Source organism: Gopherus flavomarginatus, chromosome 3, assembly GCF_025201925.1.
Source record: "Gopherus flavomarginatus isolate rGopFla2 chromosome 3, rGopFla2.mat.asm, whole genome shotgun sequence".
NCBI classification, from domain to species: domain Eukaryota; kingdom Metazoa; phylum Chordata; order Testudines; family Testudinidae; genus Gopherus; species Gopherus flavomarginatus.
The window spans coordinates 75,260,383-75,286,413 of record NC_066619.1 but is presented as its reverse complement, the minus strand read 5'-3'; the positions used below and the strand labels follow the sequence as shown (position 1 = coordinate 75,286,413).

The 26,031-nt window shown below is 40.5% G+C and overlaps 1 pseudogene; it reads left to right on the top strand.

Annotated features, from left to right (window-relative positions):
• The first annotated feature begins 290 nt into the window (after positions 1-290).
• LOC127047295 (N-acyl-aromatic-L-amino acid amidohydrolase (carboxylate-forming)-like) overlaps positions 291-26,031 on the top strand; it is a 126,155-nt pseudogene continuing 100,414 nt past the window's right edge.

Below are 26,031 nucleotides of genomic sequence, written 5' to 3'. Positions count from 1 at the left end.
TTTAAATTTAATCACTCTTTAAGAGAAATAGGTTTAAATGATAGGGAAAATTGTTTACGAATTCATATTAGTTTTGTAAACCCTCGGAACTCAAACAATATTTTACCTAGTCAGTAGTCTTGAACTGAACAAGGTTTGCTTAGCTCTAATTTCAGCAGTGGGCTCATTTTCTCTCTTGCCCTTGAAGGACTCATGAGGTACCATTTCAGTTCAAGAAAATAGGTTTTTAGATATGCTTTTGATAAGCTTTTGTAGGCACTTAGGGCTAGATCCTAAGGGGTCCTTGCTTAATGGAGGCAAAGAACGGCAAGCAAAAACTCAGCTGCTCTTCTACCCCGCTCTTTTGTGTGGGTAAGTAAGGACATCTCACAGTAGCACTGCCTGAAGGGCAGAGGTGATGAACAGAGGAGAGAAACATGATCCATCCAAATGGACAGTATAGTGAGAGACTGTGAGGCATAATTTGCCTGAGACAATCTCTCCAGTGTTCTTTCTGGGATAATGGTAGTTAAGCACTGTGTCCTATTCAGAGCTCTGATGTAAAAGCCACAGTCTAGTCCTTACTGTGTTATATCAAAGTGTAAAATACAGCAGAACATAAAATGCTTACCATAAAAACAGTGTATGTGAAAATATCCTCCTTTATGGCACTGTTTTGTAGAGTGGTCAGATTTGTTCGTTCTTCTGTAGCATCAAATACTGGCCACAACTACAAGAGAGAAGAGCATAATATTATGATGTAGATTGCAGCAGAGCCCATGAGATGCCCCAGTGAGTTCAGAATCTGAGAAGTTCAAATACTACTTGCATCTTTAAAAATGACTTAAGTGTTGCATAGCCCTCATGCTGGCTTTTTGCAAAGGAGCAAATTACACCCTCTTTGAATTTCACAAACTGTGTGTGTGTGTGTGTGTGTGTGTGTACGTACGCTAAAGTGAAAGAATCAGCATTCTTGCCCAGATCTTCTTGCCTGCTTCAATCTATTGTACCTCTATTTCATCACAGCAAATGCAAGTGATTCTGCCATTCTTGTCCCAGAGTCGCATCGGATCAGGACTGGTGGCATAAGTCTCCATGCAGCTGCTGTTGTCAGTGTGATGCTTACAGCGAAAATCAGTGGTCAGCTGCTTCTGGTTTGTTACAATATTTGTCAGCTGTGGCAAAGGGATTAGCATCCATCCAGGGTTCTTAAGACCAACTGTAGTGAAAATACAGCAAGAATGTGTTATCTTCAGGAAATGCCAGAAACAAAACACAGCATAGGGGCAGGTGGGAAAGTGCATATGTATTTTTTTTTTTTAAGCAAGAGGTGGGAGAGATGCAAGATGGTATAAAACAGGTGGGATTGAAGGAGCAAGCAGTGGCACTATTAGAGACAAGGGCAAATCAAATTTCAGGTTGTGTTTTTTTTTTAAATATTACCATTAGTGAAAACTGTGAAAGAGCCTACCTAAATATATTATATATGCAACTGAAAACAAAAGCTGCTCCTGGACGGCATTGAGAGGTGGCTGCAGCTGACAGACACTATTTCTCTGAAAATATTCTAGTTTTTGAATATTGGTGGCAGCAAGCATGTGTGGGCATAGGAAAATTTCAGTTATATAACAATTTAAAAAAAAAATCAGTCACAAGGCCCACGTCCAGACTACAGCCTAAAATCGATGTGCTTAAAATCGATTTTATAAAGCAGGTTTTATAAAATCGATTTTGTGCATCCACACTAGAGGTACTTACATCGATGTTGAGCGTCCATTTTCCCTGGCGTCCATCTTTTGCTTGAGCGTTGCACTCTGGGTACCTATCCCACAGTTCCTGCACGGGTCCCTGCCCTTTGGAATTATGGGTTACTAGCCCAGTGCTTGATGGGATCAAAGTCCCCGTCCTGGGTGGTTCTGGGTACAGCTTCACCCCCCCCCCCCTTCCTGTAAACGGCACACAGTCAGTTCGCGCTGGGTGGTTCGGAGAACGCAAGAGCAAACCGCGGCGAAGCTGGTCTCCTTCCCCGGTTTGCTCTCGCGTTCCCCAAACCCCGAGCAAGCAGGTCTCTTTCCCTGCTGTTTGCAGGGGGGGTCCGGGGAACGCGAGAGCAAACCGCGGCGAAGCTGGTCTCCTTCCCCGGTTTGCTCTGCGTTCCCCGAACAAGCAGGTCTCCTTCCCTGCGGTTTGCTGGGTGGTTCGGGGAACGCGAGAGCAAACCGCGGCGAAGCTGGTCTCCTTCCCCGGTTTGCTCTCGCGTTCCCCGAACCCCGAGCAAGCAGGTCTCCTTCCCTGCGGTTTGCAGGGGGGTTCGGGGAACGCGAGAGCAAACCGCAGCGAAGCTGGTCTCCTTCCCCGGTTTGCTCTCGCGTTCCCCGTACAAGCAGGTCTCCTTCCCTGCGGTTTGCTGGGTGGTCCGGGGAACGCGAGAGCAAACCGCGGCGAAGCTGGTCTCCTTCCCTGGTTTGCTCTCGCGTTCCCCGAACCCCGAGCAAGCAGGTCTCTTTCCCTGCTGTTTGCAGGGGGGTCCGGGGAACGCGAGAGCAAACCGCTGCGAAGCTGGTCTCCTTCCCCGGTTTGCTCTCGCGTTCCCCGAACAAGCAAGTCTCCTTCCCTGCGGTTTGCTGGGTGGTCCGGGGAACGCGAGAGCAAACCACGCTGTGCAAGCAGGAAATGGAATTTCAAAGTTCCCGGGGCTTTTCCTGTTTACCTGGCCAGCAGAAGAGTACCTTTACCTGTGTAGAGCGGCCACTAGAGCACTGTGGGATACGTCCCGGAGGCCATTAACTTCGATGTCCGTCCACACTATCATAAAATCGATTTTAAGAAATCGATTTTGGGGTTACTCCTCTCGTTTAGATGGAGTTCCAAAATCGATTTTAGGGACCCTTAAAATCGATTTTATGCACTCTGTAGTGTGGACGGTTACAGCTTTAAATCGATTTAGAGCTCTTAAAATCGATTTAAAGCTCTAGTCTGGACCTGCCCAAGGAGGGAAAGGACCTTAGAAAGTCCATTGGGCTTCTCGGCTCTTGTCCCTGGCTTAATCTTTGCTTTATAGGTATTTGATTCACCAGTGGCATTTCTGTCTTTTATGGGGTTCATCTTATTTCCTATTAGTTCTGTAATAACCTGATTATTCAGTGTTCTTGTGAGCCCTGATAGAACTTTTAGTTGCTAGGATCCTGCATGTCTCCAGTCATTTCCTAACGGAAACTACGTAAATTGTAGTCAGCAATTTGAATAACTTTTTCTTCCATGTATTTACAATATCCACATGGAAAAAGCATATGTGTTCAATATGCTGAACACCGAGAGTATGTCATATGTTATATACTTTTATATAAGTTACATAGGTATATGGACTGCAATAGAAAAAAAGGAGCCAATTTCATATTATTTACATTGTCAATATACAACCTCCCACAAGTCCATTATGTAAAACATGGTAGCATTTGTATAATGTACATTGCATATATATATTTTTTATTTCACATGGGCACATATAGTCTTCCAGATGCTGCGTTAAAATTAAGATTTCCTCTCATATTTAGCTTATTTTTATGGAGTAAGTTAATTTTACTCTCGTCTGAAAATGGGGAATTCCAATTGTGCTAATTTCCAGCGCTGTCCGAAATACCCCCTGTACATTGTTATACTAACTGACACACTAGAGAAACTCCTGAGAATTTCATGTATTTTCTCTCCACCTGGATAATATGTTCTGCAGCCTGTCTTGCTTACAAATTATATTTAGAATGTTTCGTTTTCCAAGTAAAGACTTTTCTTCATGCTGGGTGTTGCCAAAGAAATGCTATTTTTGATCCTAATTATTTGGTTTGTAGAGTTAATCCCTCTCTACCTACTGCTGCCAGATTCCATTGTCTTTAATCCCCATGTAATATTTGAAATCTAGTTTTCAACTTGGCTACCAGGACTCAAGGAGTTTTAGTTTGGTCAGACATTAGCTGGAAAAGCAACCAGCAGTTAGTTATTCCTGCTTTCTTTTCACTGACTCTTCCGTGACCTCCTCATAGTTAACTATGGTTTACTCCAGCAGTGGCCACAGGCAGCTACATGTTTGGAATTTCCTTTTCCAAGCCTAAGCAGCATAGCTTGACTTAATGTACAAGAAGCTGTTGCACAGCAGCACTTTAATCTGATGATTTACTCAGTTGTGTGTCCATTCTCTGTCACCTGTAGAAATGTTTCTTTTGCCGCCAGAAATGTTCCGATACCTGCTTCACTTGCCACAGACTACAGAAAAGCAAACAACCAAAACAAAATATACTGAGCTTGCTGAAGTTTCCAAGTAATAGTGAATGTTTAAGAAAAACTTCATTACTTGTGTTCAAATGGATTTTTCCTTTCAAAGTGGTGTTTTCCCATTTTCAGCATTATCATCCTTTATCACGTTCTTTCTTTTTTTATCCTTTTAAACCAGAACTTCTTTTCCTTTGCCACATGCCAGTGTTGTTCTGTTTTTGTTCAAGCATATTCCCTATTGAATCTAGTGGGAATCGACCTCAGTAGAAAGAATAAAAACTGACTAAGGACTTTCTTTGCTTCCACCCCCGTTTTCCTATTGTTTGTTTTGCCTGTATAGCCTCCAACAAGGAAATTGTCTTACTATTGATAATCTGGTTGCCTCTAAACCTGCCTTTTTTTTACATCGGTTTTGCACCTTTTAGTGCCACTGGCTTATGTAAAAGTATTGTGTAAACCCACTGAATGTATATTCACATGAGAGAGGATTGTAGAATAGAATCAGGCCCTTCCCTGCTGTATAAGTTCCACTTCACACACTCTTTCAGAATGGTTTTAACTTCTACATTTTGTTTTTCCTTTTAATGACTTATCAGACCAAGCCCTCATCTCATATTATAGACTAGGGACAGGTCTCCAGATGCTGTTAATCGGTATAGCTACCCTGAAGCCAAAACTACACCGACTGACATTTGCTGAAGATCTAGTGGATCACTAATTCATATTTTTTATAAGTACAAGCAGTGACATCTTAGTTCTTGCAATGTTGATATCCATTCCAGGCAGCCTCACTGTTTGCATAGATCTTTTCTGCAGTGGTGGAGGAAATGTGACTAATAAACAGGACCCCTCAAGTGACCAAAGTTCTCCCTCTCCTTTGTTGTCCTATATCCATCCCGCAGTGTCCCTCTTCTGCTGAAAACCTGCAGCAACATATAACCCAAAACTGATCCTCTTCTTTTCTGGCTGTCCATTCTGGGCAGCATTTGATGTCTTCCAGCATCATTCACAGTCACTGAAGAGCCTGTGAAAGGAGTGGAATTACTTTATGGCAAACTGCTAATTTCCCTTCCAACAATTAACAAACTAAAAGTGAGGAATTACTGTTAAGTTGTCTCTAAACATTACTTGCTAAATGATTTAGTCATTCTACATCAGTGTTGAAATAATGAGAATATTTTAACTGGGATTTGTGCAGTTATTTTATATCTAGCAAAATTCTTATTTTTAAAAAATATTTCTGCAAATTATACCTATTGCTGATTGGAGGACTTGGGTCTCTTTGGCTCAAGGGCTGAGAGGCTTGTTGACAAGAAGAAACAGTCTAATGAAAATTAGTTATTTGGGAACCATAAATGTACCTTCTGCTCTTTTTTTCCTCTTTTGATAATGTTCTGCCTCCACAGCAAATTATATAAGTAGTAAACAAAGAGCAACATCATTATGAGCAGAACATAATGTAATGTCAGCATTAATGCTCTGGTACAAGCCTCTAATATGAATAGCAGCACCTTACAGTAAAAGCTGTATAACTGATCTAGAGAAATCTTTCATTCTGCATGCTAACCCATACAAAAACAAAAAACAGCCCCATCCTCACCACTTCAAACAATGAATTGTATTGAAATAGAAAAATAGATGAGGCAGGACTGCCAAATTATTTATCTTTCATTAAAAGAGAAAATAACACATAATTATCTCTGCTGTATGAGTACATTTGCTGAAAGTTGGCAAGGAATTGAGCAATAATAATCATAAGACTATGCTACCCACAAGCAAGTTGAATCTAACTAGCTGTTTTTAAGTAAAATGTTAGAACAGGAATATTGAACAAGGAAAATATTCCACTAAAAGTAGTCATTCGGTATGTCCTTTTCTATAGTCTGAGTATAGTCAAAAAATGGATAGCAATTTACTTCATAGCCGGAAAGAGCTACCCATAGTTTTGAAGTAAACTTATATATATGTATGTATGTGTATATATGATATATATGTATATATGCTAATCAGTGAACAGTTATAATACATCTTTGTAGTGTGCCCATAAACAAATAACAATTGAGCTGCTTTTTAAATGAAAGCAATCTGATGTCTTGAAATTAAGCAGGAATGTGATGACTTGTGGTTTTATTCATACATTTTTGGAAGATTAAATAGTGTGTACAGGAGGAAAATACCAGATCAGGATTTGCATTTCAAAACACTCCATGCTTTCTGTTCTCAGTTTTAAAATAATCTAGTCTATAGTTAGTCATAAATTAGAGCAGCATGGGGTGATATTCAGTGTCTTCCCCAAGCCTACAAATCTGTAATTTGGAGTGTAGTCACCTTAAGAATTGGCCATTCTATATAGTTAGTATATGGGGTTTTCATTTTCTTCCCCATTATCACTCCATTGACATTTGTTGTAAGGCTATAAATATCTAAAAAGCTAGAGATGCTTTTCATAGTTTAAATAAATGAACAGTTGCATCTTTCTCGCCTCTTTCAATGTGCCAAGAATGCTGTTGTGTGCTATTTCCCTATGCTGATGTGTGCTACTGGTAGCTTAACAGCTCAGTTTGGAAACTTTGTTGCACAATCCTTCCAAAACAGCAAATTACTAAATTTTCCCTCTTCTCTCTGCAAGACTTTTCTCCTCATTCATTTCAAAGTGAGGCCAAGGAAGCCATTAATCACATGACTATCCATCTACATATCAAGTAATAACAATAGCAGAATTCATTATTGTCCTGACATAAATTATGGAAAACTATTTCTGTTCCTGTTAGGACTCTAGGAATTGCCACAGCAAAAAACCAGAACACTTCGATGATCCATTTAGCCCAAACACCTCTCTGCCAGTGACCTATCTTTGCCCTTGTCTCAACTACAAAATTAAGTCGACCTAAGTTAGGTCGACATACAACCACCACGATAGTAACTGCAGTTTTTCATGTCCATGCTACGTCTTTCTGTCAGCAGTGCATTTCCTCACAAGATGCACTTCCACCTATGTAACTGATGATGTGGGGTGCTGACACCCCGGAGACCCATCGACTGGGCCAGCAGGTTGTCCTAACTACATTGCTCTAAGCGCTATGCCACTCACGGAGAAGGAGTTAAGTCAATGGAGTGGGTGACTTACATCGGTGGAGTCATGACTATAGTGTAGTTACTTGCAGAGTTAGTTTGACATAAGCTGCCTAATGTCAACCTGACTCTGTAGTGTATAGACGAGGCCTTAGATTCTTCAGAGAAACGTGTAAAACTTTCACAGAAGCAAAATTTATCATGAGTCAGGCTGGTGATCAGTTCTGCCCTGAAGTCAATGGTTTAATGTAATTTCCAAAGGATTATAAATGTGAGGAGCTTCCATCAACATTTATTTTTTCCTTATTCAGGGAAACTCCTATTAAGGTAATTGGGTTTGACTCAGTGTGTAAGAAACCACCTAATATGAATATATATATATTTCTAAAATGAGCTTTGAAGAGGAATTCCTTTATTTTTTCACTGAGTTTTGGTAATTTTATTTCTTTATTTTTTCTATGGAATTAGGTTAGAATTAGAGTTGTTTGTGAATTTTTTGATGAATTTTTGTCAAAAAATGCTGATTCATCAAAAAGAACAATTTTTCCTGGAAAAGGTCAATTTAGATTAATTGGTTGACTTGAACATTTTTGAGGAAAAAAGATTCCAAATTGTTGCAATGTTTCAAATTTGACATTTTCTACATGGAAAAATTTTCATTTTCCAGTTTGAAATTAATTTTCATGTAGAAATCTAAATAAATTATAGTAAAAAAAATACAAATAAACAAAATTGAAATTGGATCTAAATATTATCAATGAAAGCTTTCAACTGACCTGAACCAAAATGTTTTTCAGATTTTCAGTTTGTGAAAATTTTCAGATTTCAACTTTTCATCTTGATTCAGGATGGGAAAAGTTTTTGAAATCTCTGAAATTTTTGTGAAATGGGAAAACTGTTTCCCACCCAATTCTGGTTTATGTGGCTTGGTTTTTTAATCTGATATATGTAACCCTCTTACATAGCAAAGTCATAATGATAAATTTATGACATTCATTTCTATGGCAACTGTGATGCAACAATTTTCAGAAATGACTAGTGATTTTGGGTTCTTGAGTTTTTGAGATTCAGAATTGATCTTCAGAGAGTGCTGAGCATTTGGCTCCAAAAAAAATCCTGTCCCTTTAAAGTGTCTCAAGTTGGACACTCAACATTTGAAATAGACAAAGTCACTTCTGAAAAATTTTCTGCAAGAAAGGCATTTTTTCTTTTTTTACCCTTAAAAGGGAGTTAGATTTTCTTTCTTGTCCTTTTCTGTGTTCTCTACATCTCCGACCACGTTATTAGGGTTCGTTTATAGATAAATGGGTAAAATAACAGAAATAATGTGGGGAGTTTAAAATGATCTTAGTGTATGGGAGTCATATATGCCAAAAACAATAAGGTCATCAGGGTATGGACCATGTCTTCCTTTGTGCTTGTACAGTGGCTAATACAATAGATCCCTGGTCTCGACTGGGCTGTGGGTGCTAGCACCATTCAAATAAATAATATGAAGCCTTGTCTGATCTCAGATCTACAAGTTAACAGTAACAAAAAGCAGAACATGCACATGGTGTATTTTATTCGTCCTCGTTGGTGTACAGGTTGAAATCTGCACACCCAGCTCCAAAAAAGCAACTGCAATGCAGGGGGAATAAGTCCCAGGAGAGGAATAGAACTACAGTTGTCCTCCACTGGGTTTCTTCTGAGCTGGTTCTTCTTTAGGTTGTGGCTGGAACTCCAGAGGAGCTCTCTGAAGAAAATTTGCTGAATCAGCCAGTCTCCTGAGGGTCTTTGCCATGATGACCCCTTTCCTAGGCCAGCCACAAATATTTTGGAAGCTGCCCATTGGCAGAGTGAGGAATGTGGGTAGCTTGTGCCATTGCTGTTGTTTTCCAGGAGAATGTTCCCCTGCTGATGGACAGCCTGGGTCCCTGTTGGCAGCAAATTTGGCATAGTATGTATCTGAGAGAGAAGCAGCTGCCTCTGCTAACAAACATGCCCTGAAGTCCTGGTAATTATTGCATTTTCCTGTTTACTGACACATTTGTGGATCAAGTCCTGGAGCCAGTTAGTCACAGTGGAGTTTGCTGGTGCCGGGAGGTGCAATTTGCAGCTCCATATCTTCACCATCAGTGTGGCTGATTGTGGCTCTTCATGTTCAGCCTCTGTAGTGATCTCAGTTATCCTCAGGGTATACATGAGGTGGTATGTAATTCATGGTGAAATCTTGTTCTCTGGCACACCAAGGTGTTCCTGCAGTGATGCCCACTTCATTTAGCATGATTGTATACTTGAACCTGGCTACCTATACTTTAAATATCCAGTTCAAGAGTAAAGTCCTTGTTTTCATTTGGTATGAGACATTACCAAATTTCCTTTGAATTTATAGAACAATACAAGCCATTATCAGAAAATGAAATGAAATCTGTTAATCTTGACCTCTGTCACATATATTAAACATCAAAGGTAACTTTTATAGACCTTCTACAGAAGCAGCTGGAAGTCTTGCAGACATTTTTCATAAAAAGTTGTGTACAGGGCAGATGTTTCATTACTCAACTGAATTTACACAACTTATGTTTGAAAAGAGCTGCATAGATCTGTATAAGGTGAAACAGCATGTTACATTATTTTGGTTCTGAAGAGCTTGTCTTTTGGTAAACTGTATTTTAAAAAGAATAAACAGAGAAATATCTAGCAATATTCATGTTTTGTACAACAGCTCCTTTGAAGGAGAAGAATAAACTTTAATGGATTAAAATGTTTCTCTAGTTAATTGATGCTGAACATCATCTATACAGGAATAAGGTTTCTAGAGCAAAAGAAAGAAGCAAACAGAAATGTCATTTTTGCAAAGCAACTACCTCATTCTGATAACCTACAGTATATAATCAATATCCATCTGAACCAGTGGGATAACAGCAACAGCAGACTACAAGGTGTAAATTGTGTTCTCAACAACCTTTTTTTACTGTAAAAGATAAAGGTCCAATCCTGAAACCCTCACTCACATGAGGAGTCTTTCTTGTGAGGGGTCCCATAAAAGTCAGTGGAAGTAATTTTAATGCAAGCAGAAAAATAATAGATTCTCTCTTCTGTGCATGTGACTGTGTGGCACCAGTTCTGCTTCTAATGCTATCTTGTTAAAATACAACAGCCATCTTTCAGCCAGTCCTTTCAGTGAACAAATTAAATTGGGCTCATACAAATAAACTGAGTTCACAGCAGTTTTGATTTTTAATATGAACCATTTGGAGCAGCTCTTATCAAAACAGAGTTGAAAAATATCTGTTTCCAGCAACTTCTGATTAGGGTAGAACAAGACCCCCTTCATAGTTTATCTTCTTAGGGCAAAATATCAAAGACTTGCTGCAAGGATTTAGTTAATTTGAATCTGAATATACTTTAGGCTCAAAGTTTTAAAATGTATATCACAGTGCAGTCAAATGTAGCTTGGTTTGAACTGTTTGTATTTCATATGAAGAAGTTCTAAATTAGTTTTTAAACTTTAATATTTGATTTTACATGATATAGCTCTGGTTAATATTTATCACAGAAATAAAGTCTCTTCTGAATAGTAACCACAATATCCTTTTTTTCCCTAAAAAATAAAATAAAATTAAAATTTGTAATGTAAAGCACATTTCTGTTACGGCTTACAGACAGCCACAAATTACACAGGACCAATCTACCTGAATGACCGTCTGCTGCCTTATGTCCTACTGACACAATAGAGATTGACAGGGCTGGAACTGCTAACTGTTGCATGATGTAATCTCAAGAGAATGAGAGGTAAGGTATATTCTGCAGAGGGCCTATGGTTTTGAAATGCACCTTCCTCAGACAGCATATTCTAGTTATAGCCAAATCCCATTTGCCTTACTCACAAAAGTAGGCCATTAACTTCCCTGAGGCTCCTCAAATGAGTAAAAGGAGTTGTTTGTTAAAAAAATGCCTTTAGCAAGCAACATTCTTCTGGGAAAGACTAGAGACACTTTTGTGTGTGTGTGTAGGCATGTACTAGAATTTGTCCAAGTATTGAGGCACACTGTTATTAGGTTAATGATAGTTTTTAGATACCTCATTATTTAGAAACATAGTGATGTTTTGAGCAAGAAAGTCTAATAAATAAAAACATATTATTTTAGCCTATATAAAGGTAAAAAAGTACGTTTTAAAGTGTTACTATATTTGTGGGTCACAGCAACCCTGTTATTATTAAAATTATATTCTACCACTGGGTTACTCTGGAAGGCAGTGGATGGATATCTGTATTACCGCTATGCAGGGTCCTCTAGCAAAATTGCAAAGGTACGATATTTTCTGCAATTTTATCTGTCACAAAAAAAATAGCTCTCAACAATCTGTTATTTCACTGTACTTGCCATGAGTCGCAGAGAAGACTAAGAAAGACAGGCAATTTATATTGTACAGATTTAACCAGAACAGTATGTTATGATTACTTCATCAGTGGCTTGTTGAAAAAGCATGAGGAGGCATGTGGTAGACAGAGTAAGTGTGTGAAGGAGCTATGCTTGGTAGACTGATCAATTGACTGGTCAAATGTCAATTGATTGGTCAACTGACCACCTATTATTTGATCATGGTCAAATATCAAATATTCCAGAAAGAATGCCCCGATGTAGGCAGTGGCCTACCCTTTTTATTTCATCATGGTGTCATCTGTTAGTAAACCCACTTAAAGGTCTTTATCACTCATTTTAATTCATTCTAATGCTACCTGGTGGGGGGGCAGAGGGGAGAAGGAGAACTAATTGATAGCTGAGCATCTTGATTGCCTGGAATTTTCAAGAAAAAACATTGTATGTATATTTTTGTATATATCTGTGTATATATTTTTGTGTATATTCCTTCAGTGTACATGGTGGTTTAGAAAGCTCAGTAAACAAATTAAGATATGGTTCCTGCCCCAAAGAGTTTACAATCTAAACTGACTAGACAAACATACAGAAATTAACTCAGAAGGGAGTGGAGGAGCGTTCAGTCATTAAACCCAACACAGAAAGAAAAGATGCACAGCCAATAAGCTGCATGCAAAGTTGGCCTGCTGCCTACTTAGCTTAAGAGTATTTACAAATGGCTTTTTTTATTTTATAGTTGCTATGTTTATTTTATTTGTGTTCAATTTTATTTTTCTTTTCTTTTGTAACTGTTCAGACTTGAATAATATTCATATTTGAATGCTATCTTAATACTGCTAAAAAGGTGGTGGTTATTATTCCATTTTTATAACTTCATTACGTTTCACTTTTTTTTAGTTAAAATAACTCAGTTAAGTAACTTGTTTGTTGTAATTAGGTATAAGTATCTATCTAAAGCTAAGCCTACTGGAGACCATAAAATCTTTTTTGTTGTTACTGTTTTATTAAATTGTTGCTTTAAAATATTGAACCATTTGACATTATTTGAGAGGTCAGTTGACCAATTATTTTTGGACAGGTCAAATACCCAGCCCTAAAAGGGGCCAACTTGCCTGTACCAAGTGAATACTACCATACATTCAGCCATCAGTTATTTAGGATGTGCAAAAGGAAGTCAAATCTGAATCAAAATGAAAGAATTTCAAAAGCACTTTGTCAGTCTCTTGGTCTGTTGGCATCTAATTGTGTAAGATTGAATATTTTTGCCTTCCTCAAATCTCATATGAGGTCTATTGGTCTATCTCTGCTCCAGTAAAGTGTAAATTACAAATCTGCTAAAGAGTCTCTGGGAAAGTTACATGACAGAACAGAATCTCAGTGTATTTTGTCTTTTCACAAATCTTTTTTACCCCTTCCTCAGTCTTTCCTCACACTAAACACAAAAAGTGTTTCTAACCAGTGCATGATTTTCTTATAGATCTTCTTAAAATGTGGCTACAGGCAGACAAATGATTATAAAAAGGCACCTTGTTACTGCATAAACCTGCCCCTTATATGTGTCTTCTGAGTCACAACTTCTTAGATTATTGACAAAATCAAGTTTTTACTCATCTCAGCAGGGCAGAGGCTACAAAAGAGCATGTTTTGTTCTTTCCTGCCTCGTGCAACATCAGCAAAATGGCTAAGTTCTGATTTCAGAAGCTTTTCTTATTAGTGATTTATTGTGTGCATGAAGACAACCCTCTATCCTAATTATCAAGTATGATGTGCCTACATTGCTGGCAGTTAGAAAAATATCATTTTGACATGGAAACTGAACAGATTTAATATGAAAGCCACTGAAAGTAGAAAACAAACAGAAATGAATTACTCTAACCTGAAATTCTCAGACATATATTAGGTACACATAAGACCATTTTAACAAACTAAATCCCCACAGTTGCTACCACTAGTGTGTCTCCAGTGGTGTGAACAATGGTGATAGAGTTGGTATTTTAACCTCTGTGTTTTCTGTTCAAGAAGATTGGTCTTTTCATAGAATCATAGACTTTAAGGTCAGAAGAGACCATTATGAACATCTAGTCTGACCTCCTGCACAAGGCAGGCCACAGAATTTCACCCACCCTCTTCTGTATCAAACCTGTGTCTGAGCCATTGAAGTCCTCAAATCATGGTTTAAAGACTTCAAGATGCAGAGAATCTTCCAACAAATGACCCTTGCCCCACACTGCAGAGGAAGGCGAAAAACCCTCAGGGCCTCTGCCAATCTGCCCTGGAGGAAAATTCCTTCCTGAGCCCAAATATGGCGATCAGCTAAACCCTGAGCATGTGGGCAAGACTCACCAGGCAGACACCCAGGAAAGAATTCTCTGCAATAATTCAGACCCACCCCATCTGACATCCCATCACAAGCCACTGGACATATTTACCATTAATAGTCAAAGACCGATTAATTGCCAAAATTAGGCTATCCCATTATACTATCCCCTCCATAAATTTATCAAGCTTAGTCTTGAAGCCAGATATGTCTTTTGCAGCCACTACTCTCTTTGAAACTGTTCCAGAACTTCACTCCTCTGATGGTTAGAAGCCTTTGTCTAATTTCAAGTCTAATTTCCTGATGGTCAGTTTTTATCCATTTGTTCTTATATCCACATTGGTACTGAGCTTAAATAATTCCTCTCCCTCCCTGGTATTTATTCCTCTGATATGTTTATAGAGGGAAATCATATCTGCCCTCAGCCTTCTTTTGGTTAGGCTAAACAACTCAATATCTTTGAGTCTCCTTTCATAAAACAGATTTTCCATTCCTCGGATCATCCTAGTAGCTCTTCTCTATGCCTGTTCCAGTTTGAATTCATTCTTAAACATGGGACACCAGAACTGCACACAGTATTCCAGATGAGGTTTCACCAATGCCTTGTATAATAGTACTAACACCTCCTTATTTTTCTGGAAATACCTCACCTGATGCATCCCAAGATCACATTCGCTTTTCTCATGGCCATATCACATTGGCGACTCATAGTCATCCTGTGATCAACCAATACTCTGAGGTCCTTCTCCTCCTCTGTTACTTCCAACTGATGCATCCCCAGCTTATAACAATAATTCTTGTTATTAATCCCTAAATGCATGACCTTGCACTTTTCACTATTAAATTTCATCCTGTTACTATTACTCCAGTTTACAAGGTTATCCAGATTTTCCTGTATGATATCTCGTCCTTCTCTGTATTGGCAGTACCTCCCAGCTTCACGTCATCTGCAGACTTATTGGCACATTCCCACTTTCTGTGCCAAGGTCAGTAATAAAAAGATTCAATAAGATTGGTCCCCAAACCAATCCCTGAGGAACTCCACTAGTAACCTCCCTCCAGCCTGACAGTTCACCTTTCAATACAACTCATTGTAGTCTCCCCTTTAACTAGTTCCTTATCCACCTTTCAATTTTCATATCAATCCCCATCTTTTCCAATTTAGCTAATAATTCCCCATGTGGAACTGTATCAAATGCCTTACTGAAATCGAGGTAAATTAGATCCACTGTGTTTCCTTTGTCTAACAGATCTATTACCTTCTCAAAAAGAGAGATCAGGTTGGTATGGCACGATCTATCTTTTGTAAAGCCATGTTGTATTTTGTCCCAATTACCATTGGCCTCAATGTCCTGGACTACTTTCTCTTTCAAAATTTTTTCCAAGAGCTTGCATACTACAGATGTCAAACTAACAGGCCTGTAGTTGCCCGGATTACTTTTTTCCCCTTTCTTAATGATAGGAACTATGTTAGCAGTTCTCCAGTCATACGGTACAACCCTGAGTTTACAGATTCATTAAAAATTCTTGCTAATGGGCTTGCAATTTCACATGCCAGTTCCTTTTAATATTTGGGGATGAAGATTATCTGGGCTCCCTGATTTAGTCCCATTAAGCTGTTCGAGTTTGGCTTCTACCTCGGATGTGGTAATATCTACCTCCATATTCTCAAACCCATTTGTCATCTTACCATTATCCCTAAACTCCTCATTAGCCTCATTAAAGACTGAGGCAAAGTACTTATTTAGATATTGGGCCGTGCCTAGATTAAACTTAACCCCTACTCCATTCTCTGTGTCTAGCAGTCCCACTTCTTTCTTTGTTTTCTTCTTATTTATATTGCTATAGAACCTTTTAGTATTAGTTTTAATTCCCTTTGCAAGGTCCAACTTTACATGGCTTTTGGCCTTTCTCACGTTATCCCTACATGTTCTGACCTCAACATGGTAGCTTTCCTTGGCGATCACTCCTGTCTTCCACTCCTTGTAGGCTTTCTTCTTTTTCTTAATCCCCTCTCTGAGATGCTTGCTCATCAGCTTGGTCTACAACTCCTGCCTATGAATTTTTTCCCCTTTCTTGGGATGCAGGCTTCTGATAGTTTCTGCAACTTTGACTTGAAGTAATTCCAGGCTTCTTCCACCTTTAGATCCCCAAGTTCTTCAGTCCAATCCACTTCCCTAACTAATTTCCTTAATTTTTTTAAGTTAGCCCTTTTGAAATAAAAAACCCTAGTCACAGATCTATTTTTGTTTATCCCAGACAGACTGTCTTATCCATTCCATCCCTTCTTATTTCTTTACAGTCTCCTTCATCATTGATATACAACGCTACTCCATCACCTTTGCCTTTCTTTCTGTCTTTCCTAAACAGCACATACCCCTCAATACCTGTACTCCAGTCATGACTGCTTCCTTTATCAGTAACTCTAGTTCCTCCATTTTGTTCCGTAGGCTCCTTGCATTGGTATGCAAACATCTTAATTATTACTGTTTGACTTTGCTCACATTCTTTACCCAATTAGGCCCAGATATTCTACTGCCAGTATCACCTATTAGAATGGTATCTACGCTACCCTTCCTCCTTATGTCCATTTTCCTACCCACAGGTGTATCCTTTCTTACTTCGTTTTCTTCCCTCTCAATGTTGAAATCTGGAGTGGAGATTACCTGGACATATCCCAACCAGCTCTCTTAATCAGTTGTGCCAACCTCCATCCTAGAAGTCTATTTTCCTCCCTACTCAGGTGAAGTCCATCCTGAGAGAACAGTCCTCTGTCCATGAATGCCTCCCAGTGGCCATACATCCCAAAGCCCTCTTATAGCACCACTGCCTGAGCCATCTGTTGATAATCATAATCTTGTCACACTTTTGTTGCCCTTCTCTAGGAACAGGCAGAATCCCACTGAAGATCACCTGAGCATCGATTTTCTTCAGCGTCTTCCCCAGCCTGGCATAGTCTCCCTTGATATATTCCAGCGAGAATCTAGCTGTATCATTTGTTCCCACATGAAGGACAATCAGTCGCTTCTTTCCCGCTCCCATTAGGATCCTCTTCAGCCTCAGGTTCACATCCCGTATCTTAGCACCCAGCAGACAGCACACCCTTCTGTTCTCTGGATCAGCTCTGGTTACAGGCCTGTCTATCCTTCTCAGTAAGGAGTCCCCAGTCACATAGACCTGCCTTTTCCTGGTGACGGTGCAACTTTATGGTCTATCCCCTGTGCACTCTGGCTGCAAGTCCTCTCGATTCCTATTGACCCTTGCTATCCTCTTGGGGCTCATCTTTGGTGGTGTTATCTCCAATGACTCTTCTCCTCTTCCTATAGAACTAGCTGCTCTTCTCTTCTTCCTTGCCCTCTTACCTTCAGCAACCACCTGCTGTGCCCATTCTTCATTTTCCAACTCTGCAAACCTGTTCCTGAGCTCTGTTTCTCCTTCACTAGCCCGTCTTTTCCTTTGCCTGATTCTCTTAGTCAGATGCTTCCACTATCCACTTTCCTCACCCAGCAGTCCCCTCTCAGAGTTCTTTGGTCCTGCTTCCATCTGCAAGTTTGAGCTTTTCCATTCAGACTCCTCATGTCTTTGCTCCATCATCTGCTTGAATCCCCTTCTAAACTCAACCAGAGTTTCCACCTGCACCTCTAATCCTCAGATCTTTTCTTCCGTCAGCTCCCTAGGTGGCACTTCATGCAGATAAAACTTTTATCAGGTACCCACTCCAGGATCATGTACATGCCGCAGCTTCCACATCCAGTCATTCTCATTGTGTCTTCCACTACCACTACTGCCTCTGTGCCTGTCATAGGCTTCCCACCTAAATCCTGTAAATCTGGGAAACACAAACCAAACCAAACCAAACTCCCAACAAGCACCAAGACACTGCTAGAACACCGCACACTCCCTTCAGTAGTCTGTCTGTTCCTCTGCCTGCCTCTTAGTCTTCCCTCAAACTCCCCTGTTTACAGCTCTGTTTGCTGGCTCCTGTGCCACTGCAGCTGTCTATGCTATTGCCTGACTGGCTAGCTACCTTTATAGGACCCCTAGTCAGAGAAGCCCCGCCCTCTAATCAGGGCTCAGCTTCTGTCCCAGCAACACTGTACCTACCAGTTGATTGCCACCATGCAGAACTGGAGTCTATCCATACGTCTGCACAGAGTTCCTGTGTGATGCTGGGGATGTCACTTATTTAAATGACCACCTGTGAAAAGTTTGATTTATGTCTGTTTCATTTTGAGTGTGCAACCTGAAACACCTCCGGTCTGATTTTGAAGAAGTTCTGAGCACTCACAGCTAGAACTGAAGTCAATTGGAGCTGTGCTTTGAGCATACACATTGATAAAAAAATATGCTAGGGACTCTGAAAAATTGTCCCTAGATATCTTAAGTTGAGCACCCATATTTAGTTGACTCATAATAATGTCCTCAATAGTATATGCCTCAGCTCCCCTTCAGTAAAATGGGGATAATACTGTCAAAACTCATGAGGCTTTGCAAAGATACATTTATAAATATTTGTGAATCAGTCTGATACTTTAGTGCTGCACAGCAGAAACAGAAATTCGGCTGTGTTGAGCACAGCTGGTTGAAATTTTTTGCACAAAACTAATTTCTCCTTAGACACTGTGGTTCTGCTCATGTTTCTTCTGATTCTATAACCCCATCCTTTCCCACTCCCCCAATGATCCCAGGTTCTTGTTGATCTGCCTGGTTTTCCTGCCACAGCCTGCACCTTTTCCCCCTCTGTTCCGCACTCCTCATCATTCAAGACAGGCTGCTTTCTGGGTGAAAGCAGGAAAAACATTAATTGTACAGGGGAATCAGTCTACCTGCTCTCAGTCTGGTGCCAAGCACCATAGTGGCCCAAAGCAGCAACAAAAGCAATTACAGGGAAAGTCTGGCTCAACTTTGCTCAATATAGACAAACTTGTAAGAGAATTTTGTAGCCAGATTCTAAGCCTCTACTGAGCATGTGAAAATGGTAATTGCAGACCATAGGTGCAGGAACTAGGGGTGGAGGGTGTGCAGCAGCACCCCTGGGCACCCAGTGTCCAGCCCATGTGCCCAGGGGTTTGCTCCCAGCCTCAGCTCTGGTGGCGGGGCGGTAAACAGGAGTAAAGGGGCTGGCTTTCAGCACCCCCGCTATTAAAAATGTTCCAGTGCCACGGTTTCAGACCTTAATAACTTGGCCAAATGTGGGTGGATTTGCACTGGGATGGTAAAAGGCAGGCCTCTGACCTGATGGTGACCCCTTCTGCCAAATTTCAAGTCCCTGCTCCAAAGCATGGGTGTGTTAAATCTTCTCAATGGCATAGATGTAAGAATTTTAACATTATTTTAACATATTTTCCCCTAAGTGTGTTCTTGGGAAAAAAATGAACTGCTTTTTTGGCAAACTTTTCCAAAAAATTCGACTTCAGGCAGGCACCTGTCATGGATATTTTCATACTCCTCAGTTACCTTTTGGCAATGTTATAAGCAATTGAAAACATGACCTTATAATGGAAAATGTTAGGCACCTTAAATATAAGCAGCATTGCCAGCTCCATCTATAAAAGGATCTGATTCAGGGAAGCATACTTATTAAGTAAAATGCTTAAGCAAGTGCTTAATATTAAATATGTGCATTAGTCTCACTAAAGTCAATGGGTCTTAAATACGCTTAAGTATGTGTTTGAATGCTGTCATGAATAGGATGGTCTTAGACACATACTTAAGTGCTTTCCTCAATCAGGGCCATAAGCATGTAGCATTAGACAATTACATATTAAGAGCACACAATGCTATTACAATGTTAGATCATCTGCCAACCATAATATTTTACAACTATCAAATATGTATATTTAACATAATGCTGCAGTTATATTTAAAGTAAGAGAGCTGTGTCAAATTCATTACGAAAAAGAAAATGCTAGAAATTTGCTTTTTTTCAAGGCTATCATGTCTCTGAAAATGCAGTGTTTTTGCATGTAATAGGAAAAAAGACACACAAAATGAATGCTATAAAAGAGCTTTTTAAAAAATGTGAATAACATTATTAGTTCTAAGGACCAATAAAAAATGTAAAGAAAATGAGGACTGAAAACATTTTGTTAGATTATATGCAATAGATATTGGATTAGGGATAATGATGATAACTCAGTTAAACAGAGAATATGTAATGGAAAAGGGAGGAATGTGGCAGAGAAATGATGTTTTTCTGTAGAGCTAAGGAAATAATTCAAAACAAATACTTGATATGATTAATCTAGCTTTCGTCGCTATCACAACATGATTTAAATTTCCTCAAATGTATTTGTTTTTCAAATAATTCAGGAAATATGTTTTTTAGCCTCTGGATTGATCACAAATCTTTGAAATATTACTTGTTTTTCCTAGAAAGTGATTGTTCGTTTAAGGCACATGTTAATAATTCTGTTCTCTAACTGGCCATGCATGCAACCCACTTCCAAATGAATAATATAAATGAGTGTAAATTTAAAATATTTGTTTCCCAGAATACATGAATGACTTTGAAAGTTGCCTTCTATGAACATTTATATTAGTAAAGTTTGTTTGAATGTTTACAGAAAACAAATAAAAAAGGAGTGAACACATGGCCAAAGCAAATTAATAGAGATTTTAAGAATGTTTTGGAAAATTTTAAGTTATTTACCCTGCTTTTGTCTGTGTGTGAAGTCCAGACAACCTGGGATCCTAATCCAAGCTTTACCATAGATATCCTGTGTGACCTTGGACCAGTCAAATTAGGCTATAGAAATAGTGCTGTGAAAATACAGTGCTTTATTATTAAACAGGGAAAGAAATATAAAGGGAAATTTTAAATTGAAAAGATTGGGAATGGGAATTTTATAGTGGATAATGGTGTACTTAATGTATCAATCTTAGTTGTAACTGAGTCCAATGGGGATTATATTTCCTTTCTTAGCAGAAGACAGACTCAAGACATTGTTTTACCATTAGTTTGACGCCACACGACTCCTCCAGCTTTACAATAAAAATGTTTTCTCAATGTAAAAATTATAATGCAGTCTCCATGGATTTACATTAAAATCATTGGGGCATCTTCTTGACATCGTAAAATTGTCATCTTGGATGCGGATTGATATCATTTTCTCAACATAATTGGACTCGTAAAATGGTCTCAAGACCCACATTAAGTTTTCAGTGTGTTTCCTTGACATTATATCATATCTATTCTTTGCTTTTGAATAGACGTCAGTATGTGACAACGACAACTCCTATGAGAGTGAACGGGGAATTGTTGCACAAAAAGTTCCAAGCAGGAATAGTTATAAATGCTCAGTCTACTAATTCTTTTTTGCCATTTATATCTTGTAGCCATTTCAAAAGGCAGTACTTCCAAATAAAAAGGAAACAGCTAGAACCCTGAAGCAGGACTTGGATTCCGCAGTTCCACAGGATCCGCACCCAAAATACCAGGAGCAGGTAAAATATATTTTATTGCAGCTGGCAATGGGCAAAATTACAGACAGTGGTGATTTGCAGGATAAGACTAAATCTCTCACAATTTTTACATGGTAAACTGATGAATGATTTCCATTTATATAATATATTAACCAACTGTTTTGGTTTTTTTAATTGCATGGGGAAATCTGTCTTTCTTGCAGGATCTAAGGTTTTTGTGGGTGGCAACAGGATAAACATGTGGGAGTGGGTACTGTGGGGCAGGATGGGAGCAGGATTAAAAAAATAGTCCCATACAGGGCTTTAGAAGCAACTCATGTTAAGAATTAACTCACTTCCACATTGTATTTGTGATAGTTTTGCACTTTGCACCCAGTTTTATGTAGTGTTTGAAATTGCATCCAAATTACATTACGTGCTTTGTTAAATGAAAAAGGCAGAACCTTTTCAAAAGCTTTTCCAAACTTCAGCCCACCAGAAAACAAAAAATACCCGAGGCATCTGGCTGGCACACCGCTGTGATGTGATTAGAAATAGTTTAAGAAGTTAAGTGCTGAAGACAGAAGTATTTAGAACAGAAACACAAACTCAGCTTTACTAATGTATACATTCTACTATCATCTATAATAGTAGGGAAATTTCTTCATTTATTGTATCTTTTGTCCATTTATATCTATGCGCCTCCTTTAATTGAGAAAAAGAGAGAGATGGATATAGGTTTGGGCCCAATGAGAATAAACAGTGTGTAATTAGAGATCAGTTGAAATACAGCCCAGCCATTCTGTTTATACAATATTTATTTAAATTGACTTTGTAGGCAAAGCACTTTTTTATTTTTAATCAAACGGGTTGATTGTGGCAATAAGGCTGCTAGTTTCCACTAATACTTCAACCCTTTGGAAGGCTGTTGAAGCTCTTTGGGAGGGAAAACACAACAGGTTTGGAATCGAGTGCTGCTGTTAAAAATGTAACATTTCTTCTGTTTTGAGGAACAATCACAAAAGAGAGAGTTTACACAGCCCTTGTATTTCAGATGTACACATGCCAGTCTCCCTTTCCTAATAAAATACCAGTGCTCATGAAAGTACATAGAAAATGTTCTTCCTATCTCTTGTTCTAACAGATCGAAAATGTAACAAAGCGAATGTGTTTGGTCTGAAAAACAATCTTCTTTTCCTCATTTGGAGCTGATAATCTATCAGCGTTTTAGGTGCATTATAAGGGAATAATAAGGAAGCCATGATGATTTGAGGGTGTTCCAGGGGTTAGGTTACTCTCCTTGGACTTGGGAGCCCCAAGTTCAAATCCCTGCTCTGCTACAGACATCCAGCACAACCCACTTACCTTTTCTGTGCCTCAGTTCCTGAACTTTAAAAATGGGTATAATACTTCCTTACCTCACAGGAGTGTTCTGTAGATAAATACATTAAAGACTGTGATGTTCTTTGAGATCCACGGATGAAAAGTGCTATATAAGAGCCAGATATTATTTAACTGACCATATGTTAGAGGGCTTTCCCTTCACCCTTTTTCCTGGTTCTTATCACACAGAAGTCCGAAGTGCAGGCAATGCAGTGTTTATTGGAGTTAGTTTCCATGTATACCATACAAACATGTATGCCATAACTCTGATGCTGCAGAGCCTTGTTTCACAGCATCCCATTCCCACCTCTCATGCCGCAGAGAGTTTACCCTGTGTCTGCCCTTTCCAGCTCTGATGCAGCAGAGCCTTGCCTGTGTCCCCATTCCTATCTCATACTTCTTAGCAGGCCCAAATATACCTGCAATGCACGCCCATGGTCCCACCCCTTACAATTTATGGTAATGTTCCATTTTGGAGGGTCGTGAGTTTAGGGTCTTCGTTCCACCTTTTTTGTATTCCATGGGAGGAGTGAGGTTGTGCTATGGTACGAGACGGGCATTTTTTGCCATTTAGTGTTTTATATCTTCCCCGAGTCCTCCTTGCCCCTCTGTAAGGGTGCAGACTTAGTGCTGTGGCACCTCCTGCTGGTGGTCTCAGGGAATTAGCTCTCCAGCTGTTGGAGTGCCCTCTGCAGGCTGGTGTGCCACTACCTCTTAGCCCTCATGTCCCTCCCAGACCCTCTGCCCTGTTATCTAGGGCGCTGCCCCCTGGCAGTAACCCCTCAGTTTTAGGGTCTTCCCTCTCCAGGGAACCCCCACCCATTATCCCCACCTCGCCTCAGTATACGGCTCCTGCCAGTCATTGTCTAGCCCCCGTGCTCTGGGGCAGACTGCAGTGTCAGCCTACTCATCACTGGCAAGGTTGGGTTTGGATCTGCTGCCTTGGCCTACCCCTGGGTTGCCCTCTGCAACCCCCAGTACCTATTAGCCCAATGCTAGGCTGCAGCCTGGGACTTTCCAGGCTGGAGCTCCCCAGCTCCTCTGCCTTTCCTCAGCCGTGCTCCACTCAGGTACCCTGTCTTTAGCTCCCTGCAGCCAGGACCATCTCCCTCTACAGACAGAGAGAGACTGTGTGAGAGCTCCTGGCTCAAGCCTTTTTAGGGCCAGCTGGGCCCTAATTGGGGCATGGCCCCAGCTGAGCCTGCTTCCGTTCTCCCAGCCTTCTGGCCCTCTCCCAGGGCTGGTTTTAACCCTGTCAGGGCTGGAGTGGGTAACCACCCCGCTACATCCTCCCAACTGGTTGCTTGACCCAGGGCCGCCCAGAGGATTCAGAGGGCCTGGGTCCCCCGCCACCAAATTGGCACTGAAGACCCAGCACTTCGGCGGCGGGTCCCGGGGTGGAAGGACCCCCCGCCGCGGGTCTTCGGGGCATTTCGGCGGTGGGTCTCGGAGCAGAAGGACCCCTCGCCATCGAATTGCCACTGAAGACCAGGAGCAGAAGCAGCTCCGGGGGCCCAAGCCTCACAAGAGTTTTCTGGGGCCCCCAGAGCTAGTGAAGGACCCTGTTCCAGGGCCCCCGAAAAACTCTCGTGGGGGTCCCTGCAGGCCCTGGGGCAAACTGCCCCACTTGCCCCCTCCTCCCCACCACCAGGCAGCCCTGGCTTGACCTTGCTTTGAGAGAAGAGCCAGGCAGCCTTTCAGTGTATGCTCATGTATTAGACTTTTACCATACCCTATAACACTTTAGTTTTATTTATTTTTTTACCTCACCTGCTTGTGGGCAGGTGTAAAATACAGTGTCTTTGTTTACACATTTTAGTATAAGATATAAGAGTATTGAATAGTTAAACCCCAAATTTTATCTTAGGCTGACAAACAAGCTTATATGCTAACACCATATTTTATTTTTGTTTATTTCTAGGGACAGTAGTTTTTCTTATAAGTCATAGTGCAGAAGCTGAATAAACTCAAAGAAAGTTAGACTCATATTCCTATGTGAACAGCAGAGCTATTAGAACTCAAAGCTTCAAGTCAAGCTTCTCTAGGAATGTATTGCTAAGTGTTTAACAAGATAATGCATCACAATATGGAATGATTCTCCATTGAACAAATACAGTCTAAGTAACAAGGAATCCTGTGGCACCTTATAGACTAACAGACATTTTGGAGCATGAGCTTTCGTGGGTGAATACCCACTTCCTCAGATGCATGTAGTGGAAATTTCCAGGGGCAGGTATATATATGCTAGCAAGCAAGCTAGAGATAACGAGGTCAGTTCCTCAGCTCTCGTCTACTCACGCCCCTTCTCTACCTACGCTACATTGATGACATCTTCATCATCTGGACCCATGGGAAGGAGACTCTGGAAAAATTCCACCACGATTTCAACAGCTTCCACCCCACCATCAACCTCAGCCTGGACCAATCTACACAGGAGGTCCACTTCCTTGACACCACGGTGCAAATAAGTGATGGTCACATTAACATCACCCTATATCGAAAACCTACCGACCGCTATGCCTACCTTCATGCCTCCAGCTTCCATCCCGGACACATCACACGATCCATTGTCTACAGCCAAGCACTGAGGTACAACCGCATCTGCTCTAACCCCTCAGACAGAGACCAACACCTAAAAAATCTCCACCAAGCATTCTCAAAACTACAGTACCTGCACGAGGAAATAAGGAAACAGATCAACAGAGCCAGATGTGTACCCAGAAGCCTCCTACTGCAAGACAAACCAAAGAAAGAAACCAACAGGACTCCACTGGCCATCACATATAGCCCCGAGCTAAAACTCCTCCAACACATCATCAAGGATCTACAACCCATCCTGGACAATGATCCCACACTTTCACAGGCCTTGGGTGGCAGGCCAGTCCTTGCCCACAGACAACCTGCCAACCTGAAACATATTCTCACCAGTAACTTCACACTGCACCATAATAACTCTAGCTCAGGAATCAATCCATGCAACAAACCTCGATGCCAACTCTGCCCACATATTTACACCAGCGACACCATCACAGGACCTAACCAGATCAGCCACACCATCACTGGTTCATTCACCTGCACATCCACCAATGTAATATACGCCATCATATGCCAGCAATGCCCCTCTGCTATGTACATCGGCCAAACTGGACAGTCTCTACGGAAAAGGATAAACGGACACAAATCAGACATTAGGAATGGCAATATACAAAAACCTGTAGGAGAGCACTTCAACCTCCCTGGCCA